This window comes from Parasteatoda tepidariorum, chromosome 3 (genome assembly GCF_982258835.1).
Source record: "Parasteatoda tepidariorum strain Cologne lab strain chromosome 3, Ptep-v5.0, whole genome shotgun sequence".
Classification (NCBI taxonomy): Eukaryota; Metazoa; Arthropoda; class Arachnida; order Araneae; family Theridiidae; genus Parasteatoda; species Parasteatoda tepidariorum.
Window position 1 is genome coordinate 7,663,311 of NC_141757.1, and position 22,891 is coordinate 7,686,201.

At 27.7% G+C, this 22,891-nt stretch overlaps 1 protein-coding gene and 1 long non-coding RNA gene across 12 annotated transcripts in view; one reads left to right on the forward strand and one right to left on the reverse strand.

Annotated features, from left to right (window-relative positions):
• The first annotated feature begins 1,509 nt into the window (after nt 1-1,509).
• Nucleotides 1,510-4,311, forward strand: LOC147812735 (uncharacterized). The gene is made up of 2 exons (XR_015432400.1): nt 1,510-1,694; nt 3,665-4,311. It is a non-coding gene; the product is annotated as an uncharacterized LOC147812735 (long non-coding RNA).
• A 2,000-nt stretch (nt 4,312-6,311) lies between these two features.
• LOC147812736 (DENN domain-containing protein Crag-like) overlaps nt 6,312-22,891 on the reverse strand; it is a 28,395-nt gene continuing 11,815 nt past the window's right edge. For all 11 annotated transcript variants that reach the window (XR_015432396.1, XR_015432390.1, XR_015432397.1 and 8 more), the window contains 2 exons: nt 17,938-18,080; nt 6,312-9,163 (listed from right to left, as the gene is read on the reverse strand). The gene's annotated coding sequence lies outside the window, so the exon portion shown is untranslated. The remainder of the gene's footprint in view (nt 9,164-17,937; nt 18,081-22,891) is intronic.

The window sequence follows — 22,891 nt, forward strand, 5'->3', positions numbered from 1 at the left end:
TCATATATCTCCTATTTAACTAAAGTTTTTCTGGAGAGCATGCATAGCGCTATCGAAAGACGGAGCTCCAAAACTAGCACAGCAGTACGTTGTAGTTCTGGGAGGTAATGTCCCAATAGTTTCTTCAAGAGAGCAGTCCAATGTTTAGAACAATTAATGTTAATTTTACTTTTTGTGTATTTCACCATATCTCGAAAAATTATAAAAAGAATTTGAAACATTTTTGCTCTCTTTTATATAATTCGTTTATCCAAAAGAAAATTCTATGCAAAATATAACTTTTAGTAAATGCTAATTATTTTATTTAATAATAGTCGAAAAATTGAACTGCAAGGTAGAAATTTTTTTTCAAAATTTAACTTTTCACTAATTGACCGATTTTACTGAAATTTTGCTATTTAAATTTGTTTCTTTAAAATGATATAAAAAAAAATATCTACTATACAATTCAAAAATTTTAAGACTTATATTAAATAAAAAAACAAATATCCTTTACTACAAGATATATTTTGAGTGGAATTAAATTTAAATAAAGGAATTTTACTATTGTGAACATAAATTTTTCAATTCGTTTTAAAAGTACTCAACAAAAAAAATTTAACATGAAGGGATCCAAATTTTGGAATTATCTTCTGTCCAAACTATTGGAACCGTATTTCCAGAGTTCCGGCTGCCCCCAATATCTTGGGGGTCAGACATCTACATCACTAAAAAAAATTAGGTTGGTTTACTCAGAGAAAGTGCATTTTTGTGTCTGATTTCGTAAAATATTGTTACTGTAAGACTGTCTTTTTCGTGTTAAAAAGGCTTTACTATTTGATTAAAAGCGGCCAAATACTGTCTTTGGAGATTCCTGACCTCATTTCAAATCAACAACCGTTCAATCCTCATTATATGAATTATTTGCTTATGCTTTACTGCTACTTTATAACCTGAATTAATAGTGCTTTGTTCTTTTAATCAAGTGGAAAACTGTATTCTTTCTTCTTAGAATAAATCAATTATAATTTAAATGGGAATAAAAAGTACATTGATTGCTTAATTTCTGGATCATTTTTATCAATATTAATGTACTTAAGTGTGTACTAAATAAAAGTTAATTTAAAAAAAGGTGCTATTTTTGTAAATTGTTTTCAAAAATGCTGTAAATCAAGTTTCGTTTCTTTTTTGCCTACTATTACAGGTAACACAACTTTTTTTTTTTATTATTATTAATTTAAAACAGAAAGTAAGATTTGTATACTATTGAATTTGTAGTTTTTGTTGAGAAGAATATAATTGCACGTATAGAATTGGCATTTTATGTTAAAATATCATATTGGTACAAAATGTAAGTCACTGATCCTAACCAATTTCAAGCATTGATTTGAAATAAATACTGTACTAAAATTTGGATATATGTCCAATTTTATTGTGCTTTTAATCGAATTTATTAACACAGAAACTGTTCGTGTAGAACAGTTTCTGTGTTAATAAATTAATACAATTAATTCAAATATGGTGTTTTATGTTTTTTAAAGTGCTGACCACGCTGTAATTGGTCTTGTACCTGGAAGGTACTGGGTTCGAATCCAGCTTAGTGCATAGATGTAATCTATCTGTCCTTTTAGGGTTGACGTTTATCCACCTTAATGGGACCTACAAAACAGAAATAAACAATAATGCCTGTCACGTGCCATATGTTGCCAAAAGTGGTGGGCATTGAAATAATATTTCTGAAAAATATTAATCTTTGGAATGTCTTGCACATCAAAATCATCTTAAAGACTTAACAGTTAAAATTGAGTCAGCTACTTTAAAAAAAAAAATCTTTCTTGTGTTGCAAATTTTATAAATTAGAATGTCTTTAAAGATTAAAAGAATATTGTATTTTAAGTTTATTCGATTGTATAATATTTTTATGCTCAATTGACTGAATTAAATGATAAATTTTATATTATGTCTTTTGAGCTAACAATATGTCTTTGTAAATCTGTTCTGGCTCTTTCTTTTAGTATCTTGCTTTTTTTTTATGTGTCACGTTGATGCATTCTTTAATATATATGTTACGGCGAATGACCGAAATAGGTGGTTGTTGACTTTTACTAGTGAATGCCGACAAACACCAAATACGTAGGTGAAAGATAGAATATTTCATTACATTCTTGTACATTCGGACCCTCACCGGTGTATGTCAACAATCACATAGTCGCTTTGGTGAATGTCCGAAATATTTGTTATATCCAATTTTATAATAATAATTTATTCCTTGAGATTATTATATTTATTTGATATATTTATTTTGTATTTTAATACTTACTGACGATAGATTAGAAGAAACATCAGTGTTTGGAGTATCGGGCAAATATATACCGGGCAATGGCACTTGACCTTAAAAAAAACATCAGTGTCGGGTATACCGGGCAGTGGCACTTAACCTTAATAAAACATCAGTGTCGGGTATACCGAGCAAATGTAAATGTATGGTCCGATACTCCAAACACTGATGTTTCTTCTGATCTATCGTCAGTAAGTATTAAAATATCGAATAAATGTAATTATATCAACGAATAAATTCACATCAAATCGAATGTAATAAATATTTCGGACATTCACCAAAGCGACTATATGATTGTTGACATTCACCGGTGAATGTCGACATTGTCGAGACTTCGGTCATTCACCGTAACATATATCTAACGTCGTTGCCGAGAGGAAGGATAAAAACAGGTCTTAGGCAGGGAAAGAGGGCACAATATTTAATTTTTAGAGAGAGAACAATCATCAAAGTGACACAAAATCGTTGTGTTCTTCAATAAAAGTTATGTTTCCCAAAACTGTGGCTTTTCTTCAAGTCAAGTGCTAGCTTCTATTGTTCAATACTTATCAGTGTTTCAATCAAATGACTTCTACCAACGTACTATTGGACATATTTTCTAAATTTAAGAAGTTTTTAATTAAATACAGTAGCATTAAATTCTAAATTGAAATTTATTTAAACTGAAACAGTTGCAGTGAAATATTAGTAAGCTTGTATATAAAGTGAATTAAGTACCTTGGATATATATTCTATAAAATAAGCTTTCCCTTTGTATCTTCAAGAAATGATAAATAAATGATACATTTTCTTTTGATAATTTTTATTTTTACCTTTTTATTTATTTTTTAGTGGTAAGTAAGAGTACAGCATATGTAAAAAGTATAAAATAGGACGGAAAAAAAAAATTTTTAAAATTGGATCAGACAATTTGAAGCATGTATATTTTTTTCATTAGATCTTTCTATTTAATATATAGGTTTAACGAGTTGCTTTGCACTAATTGGTATAAAATAATTGCTATATGTTCTTTATGTCCATTATCTGATATAGCTATAGTTTAAAATTGTTCTATGCTATCCCTTCGAAAATAAATTTGATATTGAAGTACATAAATGATTAAAACAATTTTCTGCTCCTAATTAAAAAAAAAAACTATATATCTATTTTCTCATTCTTTAAACAAGTTTTTTTTATCAAGCTTAGTTCTTTGAAAGAAAATTTCATTGATATTTAAAATCGAACAATTTAAATCAAATTAATTTAGATAGCGTTTATTGATTAGTAGATGTAGTTTTAATCTGTTTATCAAATATATGCGATTATGTATATGTAAATATATGTTGTTTTATTGTTGTGTTATTTAAGGTCCTGTTTTATACTAAGACGTACTTATAGAAGCTAATGTTGGCTGGTAACTTGTAATAAATTGTCACAATTTTTTTTACTGATAAATGAATTGTAGTGGTATCATCAATGAAGAATTTTCTACCCCAGATAAAAGTTGGATAAAAATAAAAATTATTATTATAATATCTGGTTATTGTAACTAAAATTGTCCGCAATATAAAGAAATGTCTACCTTTTTAAAATGTTTGACTTATGAGCAGGATTGTTGATTTTGCAAATTCTTATGAAAAAAAGTCAGCTTTTATATAATTTATTTTTGTTTTGTTAAGACATATCTCTTAAAAAATGCATAGAAGGAAAATTATTCAACAATCAAAGAATATTTTCTAATTAAGGATTAAGCTTTTACTTAAATATATCAGGATGCAATGAGAATTGTGTATTACAGTATACACTCAATATGTTGAAAACCTTGTTATGTCAAAAAAATATTTTTCTCCTTGACATTATACATCCACCAAATGCTAATTTGAATTCCTATGTTGTAGAGTTTCTTCTCAGAACATTATGTTGATTTTTTTTTTACATAAAAAATCATTTCTATTTAATGCATAATTATTTTTGTCTCACTTTTAAAAATAAAATTATTGTTGTGTTTAAAATTATATGTGAATGTACATTTCTGAAGCATTGATGTTAATTCAATAGAAGGGAATATATACATTTTCTGTAATTTTTTAATCACTTTGTATTTTAGAGTAAATAAAAAGCATTAAACACCTATCAAAATTGAAAATAATTTATGATTTTTTACTGTTTCTTAAATACTGTTGAGAAATACATAAAGCTAAAGGTTAAAGTAATTTGTTAAAAATGGTTTAGAATTACATACTCGCTCCTGTAAACATGAATAAATATTTCATAATAATTCATGTTTAAATAAACAATTTCCTTATTCAAAACCATTTTCAACAAGTGTGTGATTTAAGTTCTCCAGCAAAGTCGTCTTCTAAAGATAGGAAAGTAATCGCTATATTTTTTAAAAATAAGTTGTTGTAGTTAACTATATTTATAATAAAGTAGTTGTAATTATGTACAAAAATGTAGTTTTTTGCACATCTGTATATGCATATATACTATACGTATATGCATACATATTACTTGCCACAAATTTATAATTAGACTAATGTAATCCGCTTCTGTTTTGTGATTTCAATTGAAAATACAGTTTTCTAAATTTAAACCTGTTATTCTTAAATCTGTTTTGATAAAACAAAGATTATTTTTTAAATAAGTATTTAAATATTTGATGAAAAACGCTTGGTATATAAATGGAACAAAATCTATATTTTTGCATTGCTGTTTTTTTTTGCCAAGATATAACTTTTGAAGTGACAATTAATATACATAAAAAATTGGGGAGTGTGGTAATGAATTGGCCACTAATAATATATGAAAAAGTATTTTTATTTACATGAAATAAATTTAAGTGCTACCGATAAGTGGAGTTACTTGCTCTGTCGAACACATCAAATGTGAAAAATTTGCAACTTCTTTTTTTTTCTTCCTGCAAACAAAATACTACCTAAAAAATATCTGTCATTTAATGACAACTAGAAAACCTTTTGTAGACTAACTTTAAATGTGTCAATGCTTGAATTTAAATGATCTTCAGAATTCTGAATACATGTACAAAAAGTATACCTTCGACTGAATGGACCTCCTTTGCCCTGATTATGAAGATTATTTTGCTTTTGATTGCTTTTTTTTCTCTATTTAGAATTCTTTTTTCTTGATGTATGAAACTATTAAAATGGCTCTTAAAGATTTTAGATTAAATGGCAGTTCAAAAGGCATAATTTATATTCATTTCTAAAGAAAAATTTTGCCTGATGTTAAATTCTTCAGAATATTAGTTTATTAGAAATTGATTACTTGAAATTTAATTAAAATAAGTTTTTGTTTCAGATAGACAGTGTTTTCAAGTCAAAGACAGACCAAGGATATACATTTTAACAGATGTAAAATTAGTTTTGATAAATCATTATCTGTTATATTTAGTCAAAAAAAGAAGTCGATACTTACTTCTTAATAGAATTTCATGTGGCCCATTCATAACTAACAATGGCACATTCAACCTCACGTGTTGGAATTGAATGGGCTAAATTTCCATTTTTTGTTTATCTATTATTCACAGTAAGCAGTTTCTAATCCAATTTTTATAAATTTTTCAGATAACCAAACATATAAAATAAACATACAATTTTGAGCTATAGAAATCAAATCGAAATTATTACAAAACTAACTGAAATTTGACTCATTTATGAACACTCTTTCCTATGAGGGATTTCCTGGTTTATGAAAAACAAAAACGATCTTGTTTTGTTAAAAGTAAATTATTTAATTTGTTACATGCTTCCATCGTGAAAACCAGTACAAATATATACTAATTAGTCCTCACACTACAGGCTCCAGAAAAAGGTGTAATGCAAATGTTTTAAGATTTATAAATTCATTTTTTCAGAAATTTGGAAATTCTCTCTACATCATTTTTCTTAAAATGTATAAATAAATATTTCACATAAACTAATTTATGTGAACACTCATTAGACTTAATACGCATTGAACAAAATTAAAGACACAGTATAAAAAAGCCCAAATAGTGTTTTGCTATTTATAAGTATTTATTTCATGAAAGATAAGAGATACATTAGGTAACATACTAAGTAAGCTGAACAAAATAAACGAATCACAAATTTTCAGCTCATTTTAAAATGAGAAAATAAATTGTGCAGCACGGAGCACAGCTTAATTCCAGAAATTATTTAAATACTACTTTTATATGTGTACTACAGGTCAATACTCTCAATTAGACTTCGTGTTATGTCAATCATTGTCCTTGAATATTTCTGATGGTGCAAAAAAATTTATTACATGTCAAGTTTTGTTTTAGTTTTTCTCATTTTAACATGATTTTTAACATTATATATTTACAATACATTTTAAAGCATAAAATGAAAGTAAATTAATTTTTATATCTTTAATTGAGCTATCAATGCTTTCAAGAATTAATTTTCTGGTGAAAAGCCAATCCCAACATAAATTGTGATACAGTTGAATAATGGTTGAAATTTAATGATACGTCATGTCATGGCATGATATTGCAGAATTACACATTTTGAAAGTTGGTTCTTGTGAAAGTTTTGAGTAATTTATATTCGTCAATAAACATATAATACAGGGTTAAAGAATACATAGAATCACTCAAATAAAATAGGACAAAGTATGCAAAATTCCTTATTAATTAATTTCATTTATGTAAAAGTATGGTGACTGAAGGTAAGAAATGCTAAAATAAAAAAAGAGGAATCAGGAATTATAAATAGGTTACAAAGAAAACAAATTTAAAATACATGAAACTTAAAATATGATCTCAGAAAAAAAATATATTATTGCTAGTTAAGTAGGTTTGTAAAATAAAAGTAATATTTACAAAAAATAAATAATTCACATTCTCTGACATAAAATTGAATTAATTTTCTTATGGAAAATCAAACTAGAATAAACTTGATTGTGAAAGATTAACCAAGGGTCCCAATCCTTGCTTCCGAAACACGCGTGGCAGTGCCTTTCCATGGGGAAATGTATGGAATTAGGTTGCCGGACGCTCTTTCACTGTGTTCCATATAATTTTTGCTAAAAATAAATAAAGTCTTGTTATATAAAAAACATACTCTCTTAAAAAAAAAAAGAACGAAACCACTCAATTTAAGGAAAAATTTAGAATTAAAACCTTTCACTCCATTAAAAGAAGGTGTAAAATCAAACAAATATTAAAATATTCGAGAACTTGTTTACTTGAAGAATTAAAGTTTACTAATAAAATCTTCTTAAAAAAAAAACAACTAAGCCACACAAAAAATTATTAAAAATGTCTGAAATAAATAAATAAAAAGCTAAATTATTAAAATTTCTCAATATCACTCATGATAACAAATTCTCTCACTATAGAATATTTTACAAAAAATTTTTAAGAAAAAAAGGATTCAAGCATCTTACATAAAAAAAAAAATGCTTTTTTAAAATATAAATAAATAAAAACAATATTCTCTGGGGAGAAAATTTTCCTTTAAAAAATTTAAATCAAGAGCCTTAAACGTAGGACAGGATATACTTTAATTGCTTAAACCTTACTTGCTTATTTAGTAAATGGTAAACTTTAGTTACTGATATGCATGCCATGAAAAAATACATTATTGAAGAAAAATAAAAGTTTATATCTGTAAAATAATAATAACCTAGTTCCCGAACTAAGATTTATTTAAAATCAATTTAACAGAATGCGCGGATAAAAAACAGAGATTGAAGTTTGAAGAAAATATTTAATAATTAATTGAGATGTATAAAAAATTAAATATATTGTGTGACAAGAAAAAGATGCTTTTGAAATAAAATAATGAAAAAATAGTTAAATAAAACCAATAAGCTAAATATAAATTTTATCGTTTGTTCTAATACTTTTATTCAATTTCAAAATTTAAATGAGTATAAATACAGAATGATAAAGCATTACTTAATATGGTAAGACAATTTATACTACTAATTGGCAATTGAAAATGAAATGTATTTGATTGAATTATAAATGACTAAGTAAATTATCACCTTACATGGAAAAAAAGACATTTTGTTGTTAATATTTTCACAATTCATAAGCTTGTTATGGTCAATAATGAAGTAATTGAAGTGATGAATAATAAAATAAATACAGATATAGTAAACGTGACTTTACGCCTAATTTTTCCAAGTCAATAAATAAAATAAAACCAGCATATAAACAGATGTAGAAAAATGATTAGTTTAAAATTAATGATAATTCACAGCATAAATTAGTCACCACCTTTTTCTTCTCATGGCAGCGAAGGAATTTTGTAAGAGTCTCCCACAAATTTAATGGATGAGTAATTTCTATCGCTGCTAAGTTCTTAATGTTTTTCTTAAAAATCAGAAGAGGGTTCTACTCTAGCACGCCAGTCATTGAAAATTCTAAAGCAGTTCTTTTCCAGCAATCTTCTCACTCTTTTCTCTAAGTTTTATTTAACACTCCAATTTTTATGCCTATATATATATATTTTTTTCTTAGTTTATTTTAACTACATTAAAGGCTATGCCCCCTTCTATTCATTGCTCACCAATCCTTAGAGTTTCACAATTTAATTTCTACAAAAATTTTTTAATTTAAACAAAGACACGTTTAAATAAAACATGAGAAAATAAATTTTCATAAATATGACGAATGGCCAAGAGTGAAACTGTATGAAAGGTCACAGCAACCTCCCATCCTGCAGTAGCAAAACATGAGAATTTTTCTTTAGCATTTTCAAATTTTCTTTGACCATAGTCGAACCAAAAATGGGATAATACACCTTCCAATTAAACTAATCATTTTCTTCCAGGATCTCGTTTTGCAGTCATATCTTGGAGAATGTGACATTACAGTTTAAAAGAAATCAACAACAGCTGAAATTAAAATATATTTAAGAATTAGCAATAGAATTCACCAAACATTTAAAATAATTTATTAAAAATATTATTATCAAAGCTACATTGTTTTTAATATTACAAGTAGCTACACATGCTTTAGTAAATAATAAAAATAATTGATAGCAAATAATAGTTATAAATAACACAAAAGAACTTCATAAAGCATATAAAAGCAAATGCGTTTTGTCTGTAAAAGGGATTGTTTTAAATAATAATCACACAAGTAAAATTCATTTCAACACGATTTAAGCAATATTTTAAATAAGCAGTCTAGGATAACAAACTTGATCTTCCACCCCTGAGTGCAGGATGAGGGTAAACTTTGAAATCATAATTATGAACTCCCATTTTTTTTTATTTCATGATTCTCCAAAAAAATTTACTCTTATGTTTTTGTTTTACCCTTATCTATAGGTTTATTTATTTTGCATTATAGATGACGTTGTAGATGAGAAATTCATATACATTATAGGTACCAACTGCTTAAAATGAATTGTTGAGTTAATTGAACAAGAAGGATATCCATATTTAAAATTTGCTATGTTGTGATAAATTTGATAGTAAGTTGGAAATATTAGACACCGAACTTTTTCAACTATTAAGTTTTATCAATACATAACAATCAAACGACTTTTTCAACTATTCAAAAACGAAATCGGTTTAAAATTTTTAGTGAATATAGTTGACTCTTATTTTTTTAAAGCACCCAAATTTTCTTTGATTCCAAAACAACTGAACTTTTTTGTGACATAAAGAACATTATTTTAAATGAAAATTACATGCAGTTACATAAACACAACACAAAAAGGAATAACAGGAAAAATGTAAATTTAAAGCTCAATTAGCAAACTCTAAAGTTTCTTGTTCTTCAGGAGGTGTTGCTGCTGTTGTTTTGCAGCTTCAATTTCTACACAAGTTTCAAGTGAGAAAAAATCCAAACAGCATGCTTCTCTAAGACAAGGTGTGGGGTTTTGTAGGGTTACTTTGCTTTTGATTCCTTAAAATCTCGCCAAAAAACATTTACACGGGTGTCTGTAAACTGATCGGTGTGGCTTTTGACCAGAGAATGAGAGGAGGACGGGTGGGGAACCCCCCTTCCACCAGGCTTGACCTTCAAACCAAAAGCTTTCGCTATCCATATCAAGCAGCGAAGAAATTTATAACTCATGTGTTGCGATAGCATAAAATGTGTCATTCGGAAAATCTTTAATACAAAAATAAGCAACTTCATTTACCAATTAAAGAGCAAAATAGTTTTTTTTTTAAACTAGAATTATTTCATTTTAAAAAGTTTTATTTTAAATTCAGTTTTTTTAATAGCAAATTAGACTAAAATAAACATTAAAATTTTTTCCCTTTCAATTTTGCTTTATAGTTAAATTTATCATATAATTTAATTCAAGACTTACATAGCACTCTAATTAAAGCGGAAAATAGTACAAAAGTGATAGCATAGTTTAAAAAAAGTTACCAATTTTTTCTGCTACTAAATCAATTTAATATTCAAATCAAAAGACATATGGAAAAAAATTACTTCTTTCCCAGTAACTATTGAATAATGAAAGAAACATAACTTGCAGTGGCAACACAAAATAATAAACACACATTTAATCATTTTCAATGCTGATTTGGAAAAAATGTTTCCTATGCATACATTAAAAAGATTTCTTGCAACTAATTTTTTGGGGGAGTTAACAACTATAAGTATGTGTAAAATGTTTTAAATCTCTGGGATTAGTGGGAGAACCCTGTTTGAAATATAAAAAGAACATTAAGAGTACCGAAATTTCGACTTTTATCGAGTTGAAATATTAGTATAGTTTCCAATTTATAGTTGAACATACAGAATCTCAATATTTCTGAAAAGGCATAATTGTTTAGATGAAATAAAATTATTTTGTAATTAGGACTTATTAGGGGAGATTTTTAAATCACGAACAGGTGAAAAATAAAGCGGTATACCTTGCTGCCTATAAATGACAATTTTCATGCTACAAAAGAAAATCATTTTCATACCTCCCTTTTAATTAGTAGAACTCTTTTAAAATTAGTCAAGTAGAATTCTGATAATAATAATTAATGCTAATAATAACTTTTTCAAAAACACGCCTTAGTAGATAAATTACACATGTTTCACTAATAAAATGATTTTTAGATTGTGAGATGATTTATACCTTAACTGCAGCAAATGATTTGCCTACAGTTCATCAGCCTCCACAGTCCGACTTTTAGAATGATTCTAAATGTGCATCATACACTCACAAATAACAGTTTTTCGTCATAGATTATTTGTAAGCATCTTTTTGTTTTTCTACTGGGAGGCTTCGTTACCTGTTCGTTTCACTCATCAGCCACAGTAGTTGCTTGTCATTCATGATTGTAGATTAAAAGAGGAAAAGTGTTTAGGTCCCCCTTTCTTTTATAAAATTACTATTGTATTGCCAATAGTTGCATTTTGAAGATTACTTAGTTTAGCAAATAAAAACAAGGAAAAAATCGGTTCTCGCAGAGAGTTATTACACAATAAAGATGCAGTTTCTGCCCGTGCACAAATTTTTTTTCATCTCAGAACCAGAAGCAGTGGACATAAACCGTTCCTTTCCCTTGTTCTTAAAAGTTGATTAAAAATCATTTTGTTTGTAAAATATATAACTATTATAATTTTCGCGTAAGCATATTTTATTTTAAGAATCCTAACAAAAATTAGATGATAGCTAATTTGAAAATAACCAAATGTACTTGAATAAATAATTAAATTAAGAACAAAATGTGCGAAACAATAGCAATTAAAACAAGAAATAATTTTTCTTGTTAATAATATATAATGATGATCTTATATGATATACCAGATCATATTCGAAACTGTTTTTATCTCTCTTTTTTCCTAATATTTTTTAAAACGTCTATATAAATGTTAAGATTTAGATTTGGCAATATTTATTAAATTTTTTTTCTTCCTTTTTTGTAAATTTTATGTCTTGTTATTATAATATTGTATAAAAGGGAAGTTTGAAGTTATGAAAATCGCGTAAAAGATAAATTTCTCTACATTCCAATGGATGAATTTCCAATGGAAAAATATTTATTATATAGGGAAAAAATCTTTAAATGAAAAAAAAAATTAAAAAACTCTGTATTAAATTTGGTCCTTTCAGCATGCCAAATTTCAACTTGGTTGCATTCCTGCAGCCTACAGAGTAACTTTGGTCTATTTTCCCATCAAGTTTAGAAGTTACAAATTCTCAAATTAACTATCGAATGTTAATTTTTTTCTTCCATTGTAATCCCCGTATGGTTTTCTACACACCTTAGTAATTTAAAGTTCTAAGTGAGCAGAAATGCAAAACGAATAGCAAACGTTAAGTTTAACTCCCAAAACTTTCAATTTTTTGATATAGAAAAAAATTTATTAGATATAGAGAAAAAGCAAGTATCAAGTTCGGTGAGCACGGCAGCCTTTTTTTTTCCAAGTTCATATGAAAGGAAATTTTTAGGAATGGTCAGAGAGCAACTTAATCGATTAGATCAACTTCAACACTATAGTCTCAAGTAAAAATCTGTAAGAGTCAAAAGAAAAAAATCAGGTTAACATAAGCATTAATAAAAAGCAACACACAAAGATCAAATCAGGCTATAATTTTTGATCTTCTTATACTTGTAGTTGATTGTTTCCCAAGATGAATTTTTTTCTTTTTCTTTTCATCAGGGAGTGATTTTAATATTTTTACATGAAATTACCTTAAAGTTTTTTTATATTCCTGTATGGTTAATTTATACATAATTACTGTCCTTTGTCTTAGCATAATTTCTTATATAAATATGAATACTGAAGAAGGAAAAGAATTTAGTGACTTCTTAGGAAACATATTTAGGTAAACTCTTAAACAATTACTGTAAAACAAATAACATTGTTATTGATGAGAATGTTTGCAAGCTTTAATGATGCATTTTTATTGGAGTTTTCATTGACAAGTCTGGTAAATCATAGATTGTTCAAAAAACTTGAATGAAAATATTATTTCAAATTATTTATATAAAAACAGATACAAAATTTACCCACTGCCTCCTCGCTGCCCAGACTGGACAACGATAAAATTATAATAATTTAAATATTTTTAGGAATGAATGCTCTAAAATTAGTAATTTGTAGTTTAAACACTTTTGTATGTGGTAAGTACTAGAACTCTTTTTCTGCACATCTAAAAATGTTAAGTTTTTTATGTATCAATATGAATTAATCAATATGTATTATTATAATGTAATGTCAAAATGAGAATCATAAGGATCAATTTTACGCAATGCAATTTTAGGAATAAAAAAGATTTGTATGTATATTAGTGTGTCCGTCATGATATTTAAATATTGATTACTAGAAGAAGTACATACGTTTGTTTTAGAATAAGAATTTGAAATTTTTTTTAATGGGGATGAGTTGTTGATGGGGTGCAGCTGTAGACCCCCTTTCTGTAGGGTAAAAAGGAAAATTAATGATGTCCGGCTATGCGTTTTTCATCCCTTCCTGTTGGTGGTAGTTCTTGAGAAGCCTTGGGCTTTATCGGCACTTTGTTTAATTTTCTTATACTTTACTTTGCATGAAGCTCCCCTAAACATTAATTTCATTTTTTACTTCTTTGCTAATGATGCTGATCATTATTATAATTTAACATTTTAATGAAATTACATTTTTTAAATCGTTTGTGATTAGATATCCATTAAACTACTTATTTTCCTCAAAAAAAGTAAATAGATGAAAAATAAAAACTCTAACAACACAAAACTCTCATATTTTGTAGTTTACTCATAAAACAGTTTTAACGTAAGTAATACAGAGTAAAAATCTCTTACAGCTCAAAATGCAATTTAAAAAATATCAAACAAAAGTGTTTCTACCGGATATGGAAAATTACAGAAGTAAATAAAAAAAAATAAGTACATTAATAAACTCTAAATTTAAAAAAAAAATAATTTAGATTTACTATTAAGATCTTCTTTTTGAAAAGTAAGACAACTTTACTTGATGAGGAGGACTTCAAAATGGAAAGAGCTTCACTTTTATGCTTTATGTAAACCATTTATAGGTATGTACTGTTCAAATTAGTACCTTTCTAGCTTATTATTTTTTGCGGTTAATAAAAGGACATAACGATCGAGGCCACACAACATCATTTTCCGATCTTTTCTTTGTCTTTCAGCTCTTTATCTAAACAGTCGAAGTTTGTAAATTATTTAAATCATAGCGAACGACTATTTCAGTCCTTCACAACTATTGAGATAATAGTACGTTTAGTAAGACATGATACAAATTAATCAAGTTTCTTCAAATGCTTCAAATATAAACAGATATATTTGTGGGCAGGTAAAAAAAAAAAGACATTCAAAAACAAAAAATTAGATTCTTTGAACCCTCAGAAATTTGAGTAATTTATCTAATAAATTTTTAATAAGCTTTGTGTTCATGCATCACTGCGATATTTCTTGAACCTTGATCTTGATTTTTTACAACGTAAGCACATTATATTTCTTAAACAAATACGTAAACAGATGTTTAACTGTTATAAAACTCTGAAGAAGCATCATAAAATTTTTTTTCTCATTATAGTACTAATTTTTAAGTAGGATTATTTTAAAATTTCTTGTTAGCATTTTTTTTACTAAGTAAAGAAATTTTTAATAACTTTTTTTCAGGCAGAAGTTAGACACTGTTAATAAATTATTAAAAAAAGGAAGAAAATTAACGGTAATAAAAATGCTAAGTCTTCTTATTATGCAACTTCAAAAATTAGTATAATTTAAATATTCCATCTAGACATAAATGTGTAAAATGTTGGATCTTTTATAATTCATGCATTTGAATGTCTATTTTTTAGTATATTTACTTTGAGGAGGTAACTCAGCTACTTCTAAACTGGATTTAATCTTTTTAATTCGAAAAATATTCTGAAAAAAAATTATTAATATATTGTATTTTTATTAAATTTTTCATATGAAAATATTCATAAGCAGCGGGAGGAAAACTACTAAATTATTGAGCCGAATCCTGAAAGAAATATTTACTATATGTTTATACGTTATAATACGTTTCCCTCCAAATAAAAAAGCCCTAAGCGAAGATCCCCTCTGCTATTTTTGGGTGTTTATTTTAACTTTACATTTTGCTTTGCTGTACAAAAAGTGTAAGATTTAAAAGCTTCAAATTACGAAGGATAAGCGGTGGTGGCTCAGGGGAAAGAACGCTAGCCTACTAATGAGTTTTGAGCATTTGAGTTGCTGGTTGATACGAATTTCGTACCCGGCTGACATAAAATATTCAAAGTGATAGACGCATTGTGGATTAGAGTCCCATCTTCGTCTTGCTAACCGTGGGAGGTTTTCGCGGTTTTCCTCACCATGCCACGGAAACACGGTGCAGTTCCATGAAAAAGTTCTCCGTGAAGGCAATTCGCTCCCTATACTTTTGTACAGGAGTTCACTTATTTTTTGGATTAGATTCAAAATTACAAGGATACAAAGTTGAACATTGATAGTCGTAAGCTTAAATTCGGGTCGGCTGATCAACGACAGTTATAAAATAAAATTACAAAGGATTATAAAAAAATGGACAGGGAGTGCTATGAAATAGAAAAATGACTATTCTATTATTAGTTTGGAAATTGTTATCTGCAAAATCTGGTATAAAAAAATACTGTACTCTGCAGAACACAGAAATGCAAATACTAATTTGAAATTTTAAGTGCTGTAAAGGCTGATTTTGTTCATGAACTTAATACCAGTATTCAAATTTGTTCGAAAATTAATTGCAATTTTATTATTGCCTTTTACGCACCTTTTTTCTTCTTCTTTTTCTTTTCACGCTATATTCATTTTGTTTTACTGTGCAAAACGATAAGATTTATTATTTGAAATTATGATGAGTTGTAGAGAAAATTTAGATTTCGATAATTAACTTGAATATTATTAATTGTTAATAAAAAATACTACGATTGGTTGATATGTTTGCTAGAAAACAAAATTTAATCAAAACTACCAAAATATTGTAAAACTTACTTTATTTCTGGTTGTAGGGGAACACCAAAAAGCCCAGTATTTTTTAACGAAGTGGTTTAGTAATGTTTTCGGTAAAAATAACAAAAAATTTAGATTTTATAATATGAGTTGAAATGCGATAAACGTGGTAAAATTTCGTAATTTTACCATGATAGTTTGAAGCACTGTATAAAAACCATTTGTTCAGAAAATTTATTATTCAGTTTTATATTTTTTACCAAATGTGAGGTTATAAGAGCTATAATTTTGAAAGCTAGAGTATCCGGTAAACTGTTATAATTTTAACAAAAAAATTACCAAATAAATGGTTTAAATACTTGGTTTTATTAACAGAGTTATGGTTTTGTTTTGAAAAAAATTTATTATCATATAATGCGGTAATTTAAGCAAAACTTTTTCTTCGCGTAGTTAGCTGAAAGGTAACTTGGTTAAAATTTAATTTGCTGAAATAGTGGATTTATGTGTAAACTTAACAAGAACTATTAACGAAGACAAGACCAAATTCATGAAGTTTTCAAGCTCAACTGTAAACTATAGTGAACTATAGCAAACTATAGTTATTAGCCGAAAAACAAAACTAAAATTATATAAGACACTCATTCTGCCTGTCTTGCTATACGGAAACGAAACCGGGACTTTAAACCTTGACGTCCAACGCCCGATAGAAACGTTTGAAAGAAAGATACTTAGAACTATCTTTGGTGCCATACCAGAGGGGGGATGTTGGCGAACACGGTACAACTTTGAACTTTATGGGCTCCATAAACATCCTCAAATTATGCAGATAATCCGAAGCAACCGACTAAGATGGCTCGGCCATATCTGGAGAGGCTCTGAAGATAGCCCTGTAAAAATTGCCACCTTCAAGAACCCTCAGGGGTGCCGCTCTAGAGGTAGACCATCTACTCGATGGCGCAACGACACCGAAAACGACCTCAAAGTCCTAAAAGTTAAGCACTGGAGGGGAGTTGCCATGGACAGAGGGAGCTGGAGAAGGCGTGCTGTTGAGGCAGCCAAGGCCTGCAAAGGGCTGTTGCGCTCCTGAAGAAGAAGAACTATAAAATAAATTTTAACTGTAATCACAAAATTTGTTTTTAACTGTATACAAGACAAATGAGTTCTGATTTTCACCATTTCTGGTTTGTCTTAACTTGCTTCTATCTTAATTTTATGTGTGTGCATAGATAGAATAATTTTTAAGTTTATAAATTAGCCTAATATAAATAAGAAAATAATATAATTAGCCTAAGAATAATATAAATATAATATATATAATATAATTAGCATAAAAAGGATACTATGCTTCTAGAAAGCAAAATTAGTGAATTTCTTTTAATGATTGAAAATAAAATTTTAAGTCTGTGAGCTGTTGACAAACCTTACTTAACTTTATACTTAGGATACAGAGGTGAACGTTAATAGTAGTAAACCCAAAAATTAGGTCAGCTGTACAATGACGGTTATATAAATATGTATATACTCTTCATTTTAATTATATAATTAGGGGCGTGAACAACTCACTCTCTAGCCGCGAGCTAATCGCTACACACCTAACATGTCACGATAATTTTTAGAAGAACAAAACAATTAATGTGGTCTAATTTTCGGTAATACACATTTTAATAGCAAGCGTGAAAAAAAAAATTTCCTCTGATCTTAACTATGCTTAAAAGGAGTCTTATAAATCTACATAGAAAAACAGTTACCATTACTACAGCTTCGGCTACACTAGTCAAAACATCAGGCCCAGTGAGTGGAAAAGTATCTTTTGTTCAGTCAGGGCAACAGTAGGATTTTAAAGCATTTGTCAGGTCCGACATTTTTCAGCAACTGAATAAAAGAAGCACCCCTAAAAAGAACAAAATTAAAAATGTACAGATAAAAAGCTAAATATTTAGTAAACCTAGAAGATAAAAATAACTAACTAATAAAGTATGCAATTAAAATTATAATTGTTTTTACGATATTAAATTGAAGACATGTCAAATAATATTCTAAGTGAAATTTATTGAGTTAGGGAATTTAAGTACTTGGGTTCAGTTGTCACTGAAAGCAATGATATTATGCCAGAGATTAAGCAAAGACTAAATGCTAGAAATCACAGTTATTTTGCATTTAAGAGATTGCTAACATCAAAAGTAATAACGAGGCTTCAGGTTTATAAAACTATAATCAGACCAACCTTTATCTGTGGATCAGAGACATGGACTCCAACCCTGAAACAAGAAAAAATGCTGATTACCTGGGAAAGAAAAATTCTTAGAACTATTTTTGGACCGGTCAAAGAGGGTGATCTGTGGAGAAGGCGATACAATTTTGAAATTGCAAGACCATTTAAAGAAAGAGGTATAATAAATTACGTAAAAGCAAAGAGAAGTCAATGGCTAGGACACCTTGAAAGAATGGAGGAAAACAGAGGCATTAAGAAAATATTCAAGGGGCAGTGCCAGAGGAAAAGAGGAAGACCGGCCAAGCGATGGTTACGAGGTAGAAAAAGACCTTAAGACTCTAAAAGTCCAAAACTGGAAACAAAGAGCTAAAGACAGGAGACTTTGGAGGAAAATTGTTAGTGAGACCATGGTCCAACATGGACTGTAATGCCAGGGAGTTAGTTAGAAATTTATTGCAAAAGGATCTTTTACTTATTAACTTTTTATCTTCTTATTATTTTAATTGATTTTCTTTTGAAAAATCAATAAATGTAGGAATATCAGTGGATAAATGTACTAAGAGATAGTCCGAGTATTTCTGGAGTGGAAAAAGGCTCTAATTGAATTCAGAAAGAACTATTTTTTTTTCATAAATTTTTTTTTGTTTTTGTTTTTAAAGGAAAAAAACTAGGACACTTACGAAGATTATTGTTTAATCAAATGTGCTTTCTTTACGAATATGTTCTCCAGTGAAAAAAAATTGAAGCTTTTGGTTTGAAATAAAGGTGATGCACTTCTTTTTTTCCACTTTAAATTAATACTTCTTTAATTTAAAAAAACTTTTCTTCTACACAGATAAGTTGTTTTTTTACATACATTTAAAATAAATATATATTTTTTTAAAATATCAAAAGAGATTACACTTAACAAATTTAATATATTAGGAGGCTTTGCTTTACTTGTGGACAAAATATATAACAACTAAAATTGGGAATAGTACTTATAATTATCTACTAAGTTTTCTTTTTCCTTTTTAAAAATTTTACTATAAATATTGAGATTTATAACTTATTAAATGGTAAGATTATGTTAGTCCAAGTATTTTTGGAGTGAAAAAGTTTTAATTGAACTCAGAAAAAAACTTTCTTTTAAACATATATATATTCTCAATTTTTCGAATGATAATAATAACTGGGACACTTACGAGGTTGATTGTTTAATTAAAGATGACATAAAATGTGCTTTCTTTACAAATATGCTCTCCAGAAAAACAACGAAAGCTTTGGGTTTGAAATAAAGCTTTCTTCCCCCGTTAAATTAATACTTCTTTAAAAAAAAACTTTTCCTTAAAAAAAAAAAAAAAAACTTTTCATTTACTAAAAATAAGTTTATTTTATTTTACATACATTTAAAATAAATAATTTTTTTATATTTAAGATACCTAGAGAGATTACACTTAACAAATTTAATATACTGGGAATGTCCGCTTTCCAACCCTTATAATTGATTTTTATTTCTTAAACATCAATATTTTCCACAAAAACACAGAATATTTTGTTAACATGTAAATAAATGAGAAGTAATTTTACTTGTCCTATAACTAAAATAGAAAACTCTGCATTGAATTTTATTTTTAAAAAATGTCACTATAAATGTTAAGATTTATAATGGGCAACACACAAACTCTTTTTTTCTTTTGCTACGTCAGATTGATTTGACTCTAGCAAGAATTTTTAAATAAATTTTTTTTTTACAATAATGGATAAATAGTCGATATTTAAAGAAAAATAAGCTGAAAAAAAACGGACTTAAGTTTGCAATAGCTTTTGAACAAATGCAAATTTTTAAAAAGGCTGAGAATAAATCAAAGTATAAAATGGTACAACTAGCTAATTAAATTTTACCTCTGTAGTTACGCTTTACAGATAGTAGATTAACGAACATGTCTTTTTTTTTCCTTCTTTTTTTTACTACAAGTTTAACAGTTAATAATTCTTAAACTAACAATCGAATCATATATACCTAATTCTTTAGAACATTTTGTGTACTATTCTTCACACTTTCGTAATTTTAAGTTTCTAAGTCTTATAGATGTTAGGCAACACAGTATAATTTAAGGTAAATCAACAACAAAAACATGGGAAGTAGAGAAAGAATTTGAAAAAAAATGCACTTAAAATTGCAATGCCTTTTAATCAAATTGGAATTTTAGAAAAAAAAAACTCTGTGTTAAGTTCATATACAAATGTGGCCCTTTCAGCATGCCAAATTTCAACTCAGTAGTTGAATTCTTAAGGACTGTAGAGAGGCCTGTATGGTATTTTTTACAACAAGTTTAACAGTTAATAATTCTTGAACAAATAATAGAATGTAAATTTTTTTATACCATCATAATTCCTGAACAGTCTTCTAAATGCCTTAGTAATTTAAGTTTCTAAGTGTTATAGTTTTTGGGTAGCAAAGCAAAATGCAACATTAAGTTAAAACACAAAATAGCGGCGTTGGAGTAGGTGGTAGCTCTTACGATATTTTTTTTGTACATAGAGATGATTACCTGAATATTGATCAAACATATTTCAATGAGACACCAAAACTAAATTCTATTTGCACATACGTAAGTGGCAGCTGTGTATCTCCCTGTTGGGCAAGCATAATAGTATAATCAGAAAGCGAGAGGGAAAATACAACATGATCATTAATTTGCCTTCACTAGAAGGGATTTTTTTTTTAAAGTAATGAGTCTTTAAATTTTATATTCAGTTACTTTTCCTTATACAAACATATCCAAATCATTATCGGATTTAATCAATTTCTTAGATGACATAAATAAGATACGTCAAAATTAGATTAGTTAGGATAAATGAGATATTTAGACAACAGTATAAACTAAACCTATAAAATTATGGCATACTTGAATTAAAATCCTCGGTCTTTGTACTGATGGGAAAGGAACTTCAAGCATGAAATTAGATATTATTCAAGAAAAAAGGATTATTTTATACTAGTGAAATATTGTTTAAACCGGAGGTTCCTGAACCTTTTTGTTTCGCAGACCCCTTGCCATGTTTTTCCATTTTGGATAGACCCCCTGCTTTCCTGATATTCATTTTTTTGTAAATTCATCAACTTAATTTTGTAATGTATTTTTGATAGCTGGTACAGTGCTACTCACAGTAAATATTTAAATTTCTAGCTGTAGTGAAGTATATTGTGGAAAAAAACATGCTATTTTATACATTTATTAATTAAACTCAATCTAATTTAATATATAAATGGAATAAAATAATTCCACTATATAACCCGTACTCCGCTACAAATATTATAATACAACAATATGCTTGCGGAAATAAGTTTGTATACAAAACCGTAGTAGGGTATTGTCGGTCTGTTTATTACGTTTTCATGTAAAAAAAAAGGCAGCAAATCTCCATGATCTTGTGCGTAGATAAAGTTAGCAGTCTAGCTAGCTAAAGAGTTAACACAGGTTAGACTACAATTTACCACAGAAATATACTTTTTTGTTATAAAATAAAATCTTACATGCAGAGAAAATAAATACATACGCAGGCAGAGCTGCAGGCAACTGTTAGTTTATAATAATTGAGTTTCATACATCAAAAAATAATCCTAATAACTTAAATTTTCATAAAATTTTTACTTCATAGCTACTTTTATAAATTATGCAGAATGTAGATAGATATATGCTTTTATATTATAAGGTAATATAATGTAAGTAATTAAGTACTATCACTGTATGTTGATTATTCCGTTCATGAAATGGCAAAATTAAAAGTCACTACCTGCGCATATGAGATCCACTATCGTTGACCCCCAATTATTTTTTACTCGACATGGACCCCTTGCAGGTTGTCATCAAATCCTGGGGGTCGATATAGACCACTTTGGGAATCACTGGTTTAAATTATTGAATATTGTTCAAATTATTGTTAAGAATTTTAAGACATACAATTAAAAGAAAAATGTTTTCAATACCAATTTATCATTATGGATTTTAAGCTTAGATATGTTTATTTTCAACATATTTTAAAAATCTACAGAAAACTAATAAAGACCGAGTAAGGATTGCCACTCAAATCTGAACAAAAAATTCCCTGCTACATATTATAAACAATATATTAAGAGGGAATACACAATCACTATGCTCATGTATGATCTATATTAGGATAACTATACAGATTTTAATTGCAAGAAAAACTCAGAAATAAGGAACAGTTCAACAAACTACTTAAAAAAAAATGCTACAGTAAATGAAATAGCGTAGCGGAATAACGGTTGCTAATCGGTCACAGGGTGATAAAATATAACACTAAAAAATTGTCAGTCAGTAGACACCAGATTGCTCTTTTCTTCTACAATGCACCCCATGTGCGTTTTGTTATAATATTTTAAAATAAACATGGGATTATTTTTTGTATTTTGTAAAATTCCAAAAATTACTTTATTTCATACTTAATTTATTTTTTTTAAATTTTTAAAAATAAATTTTGTA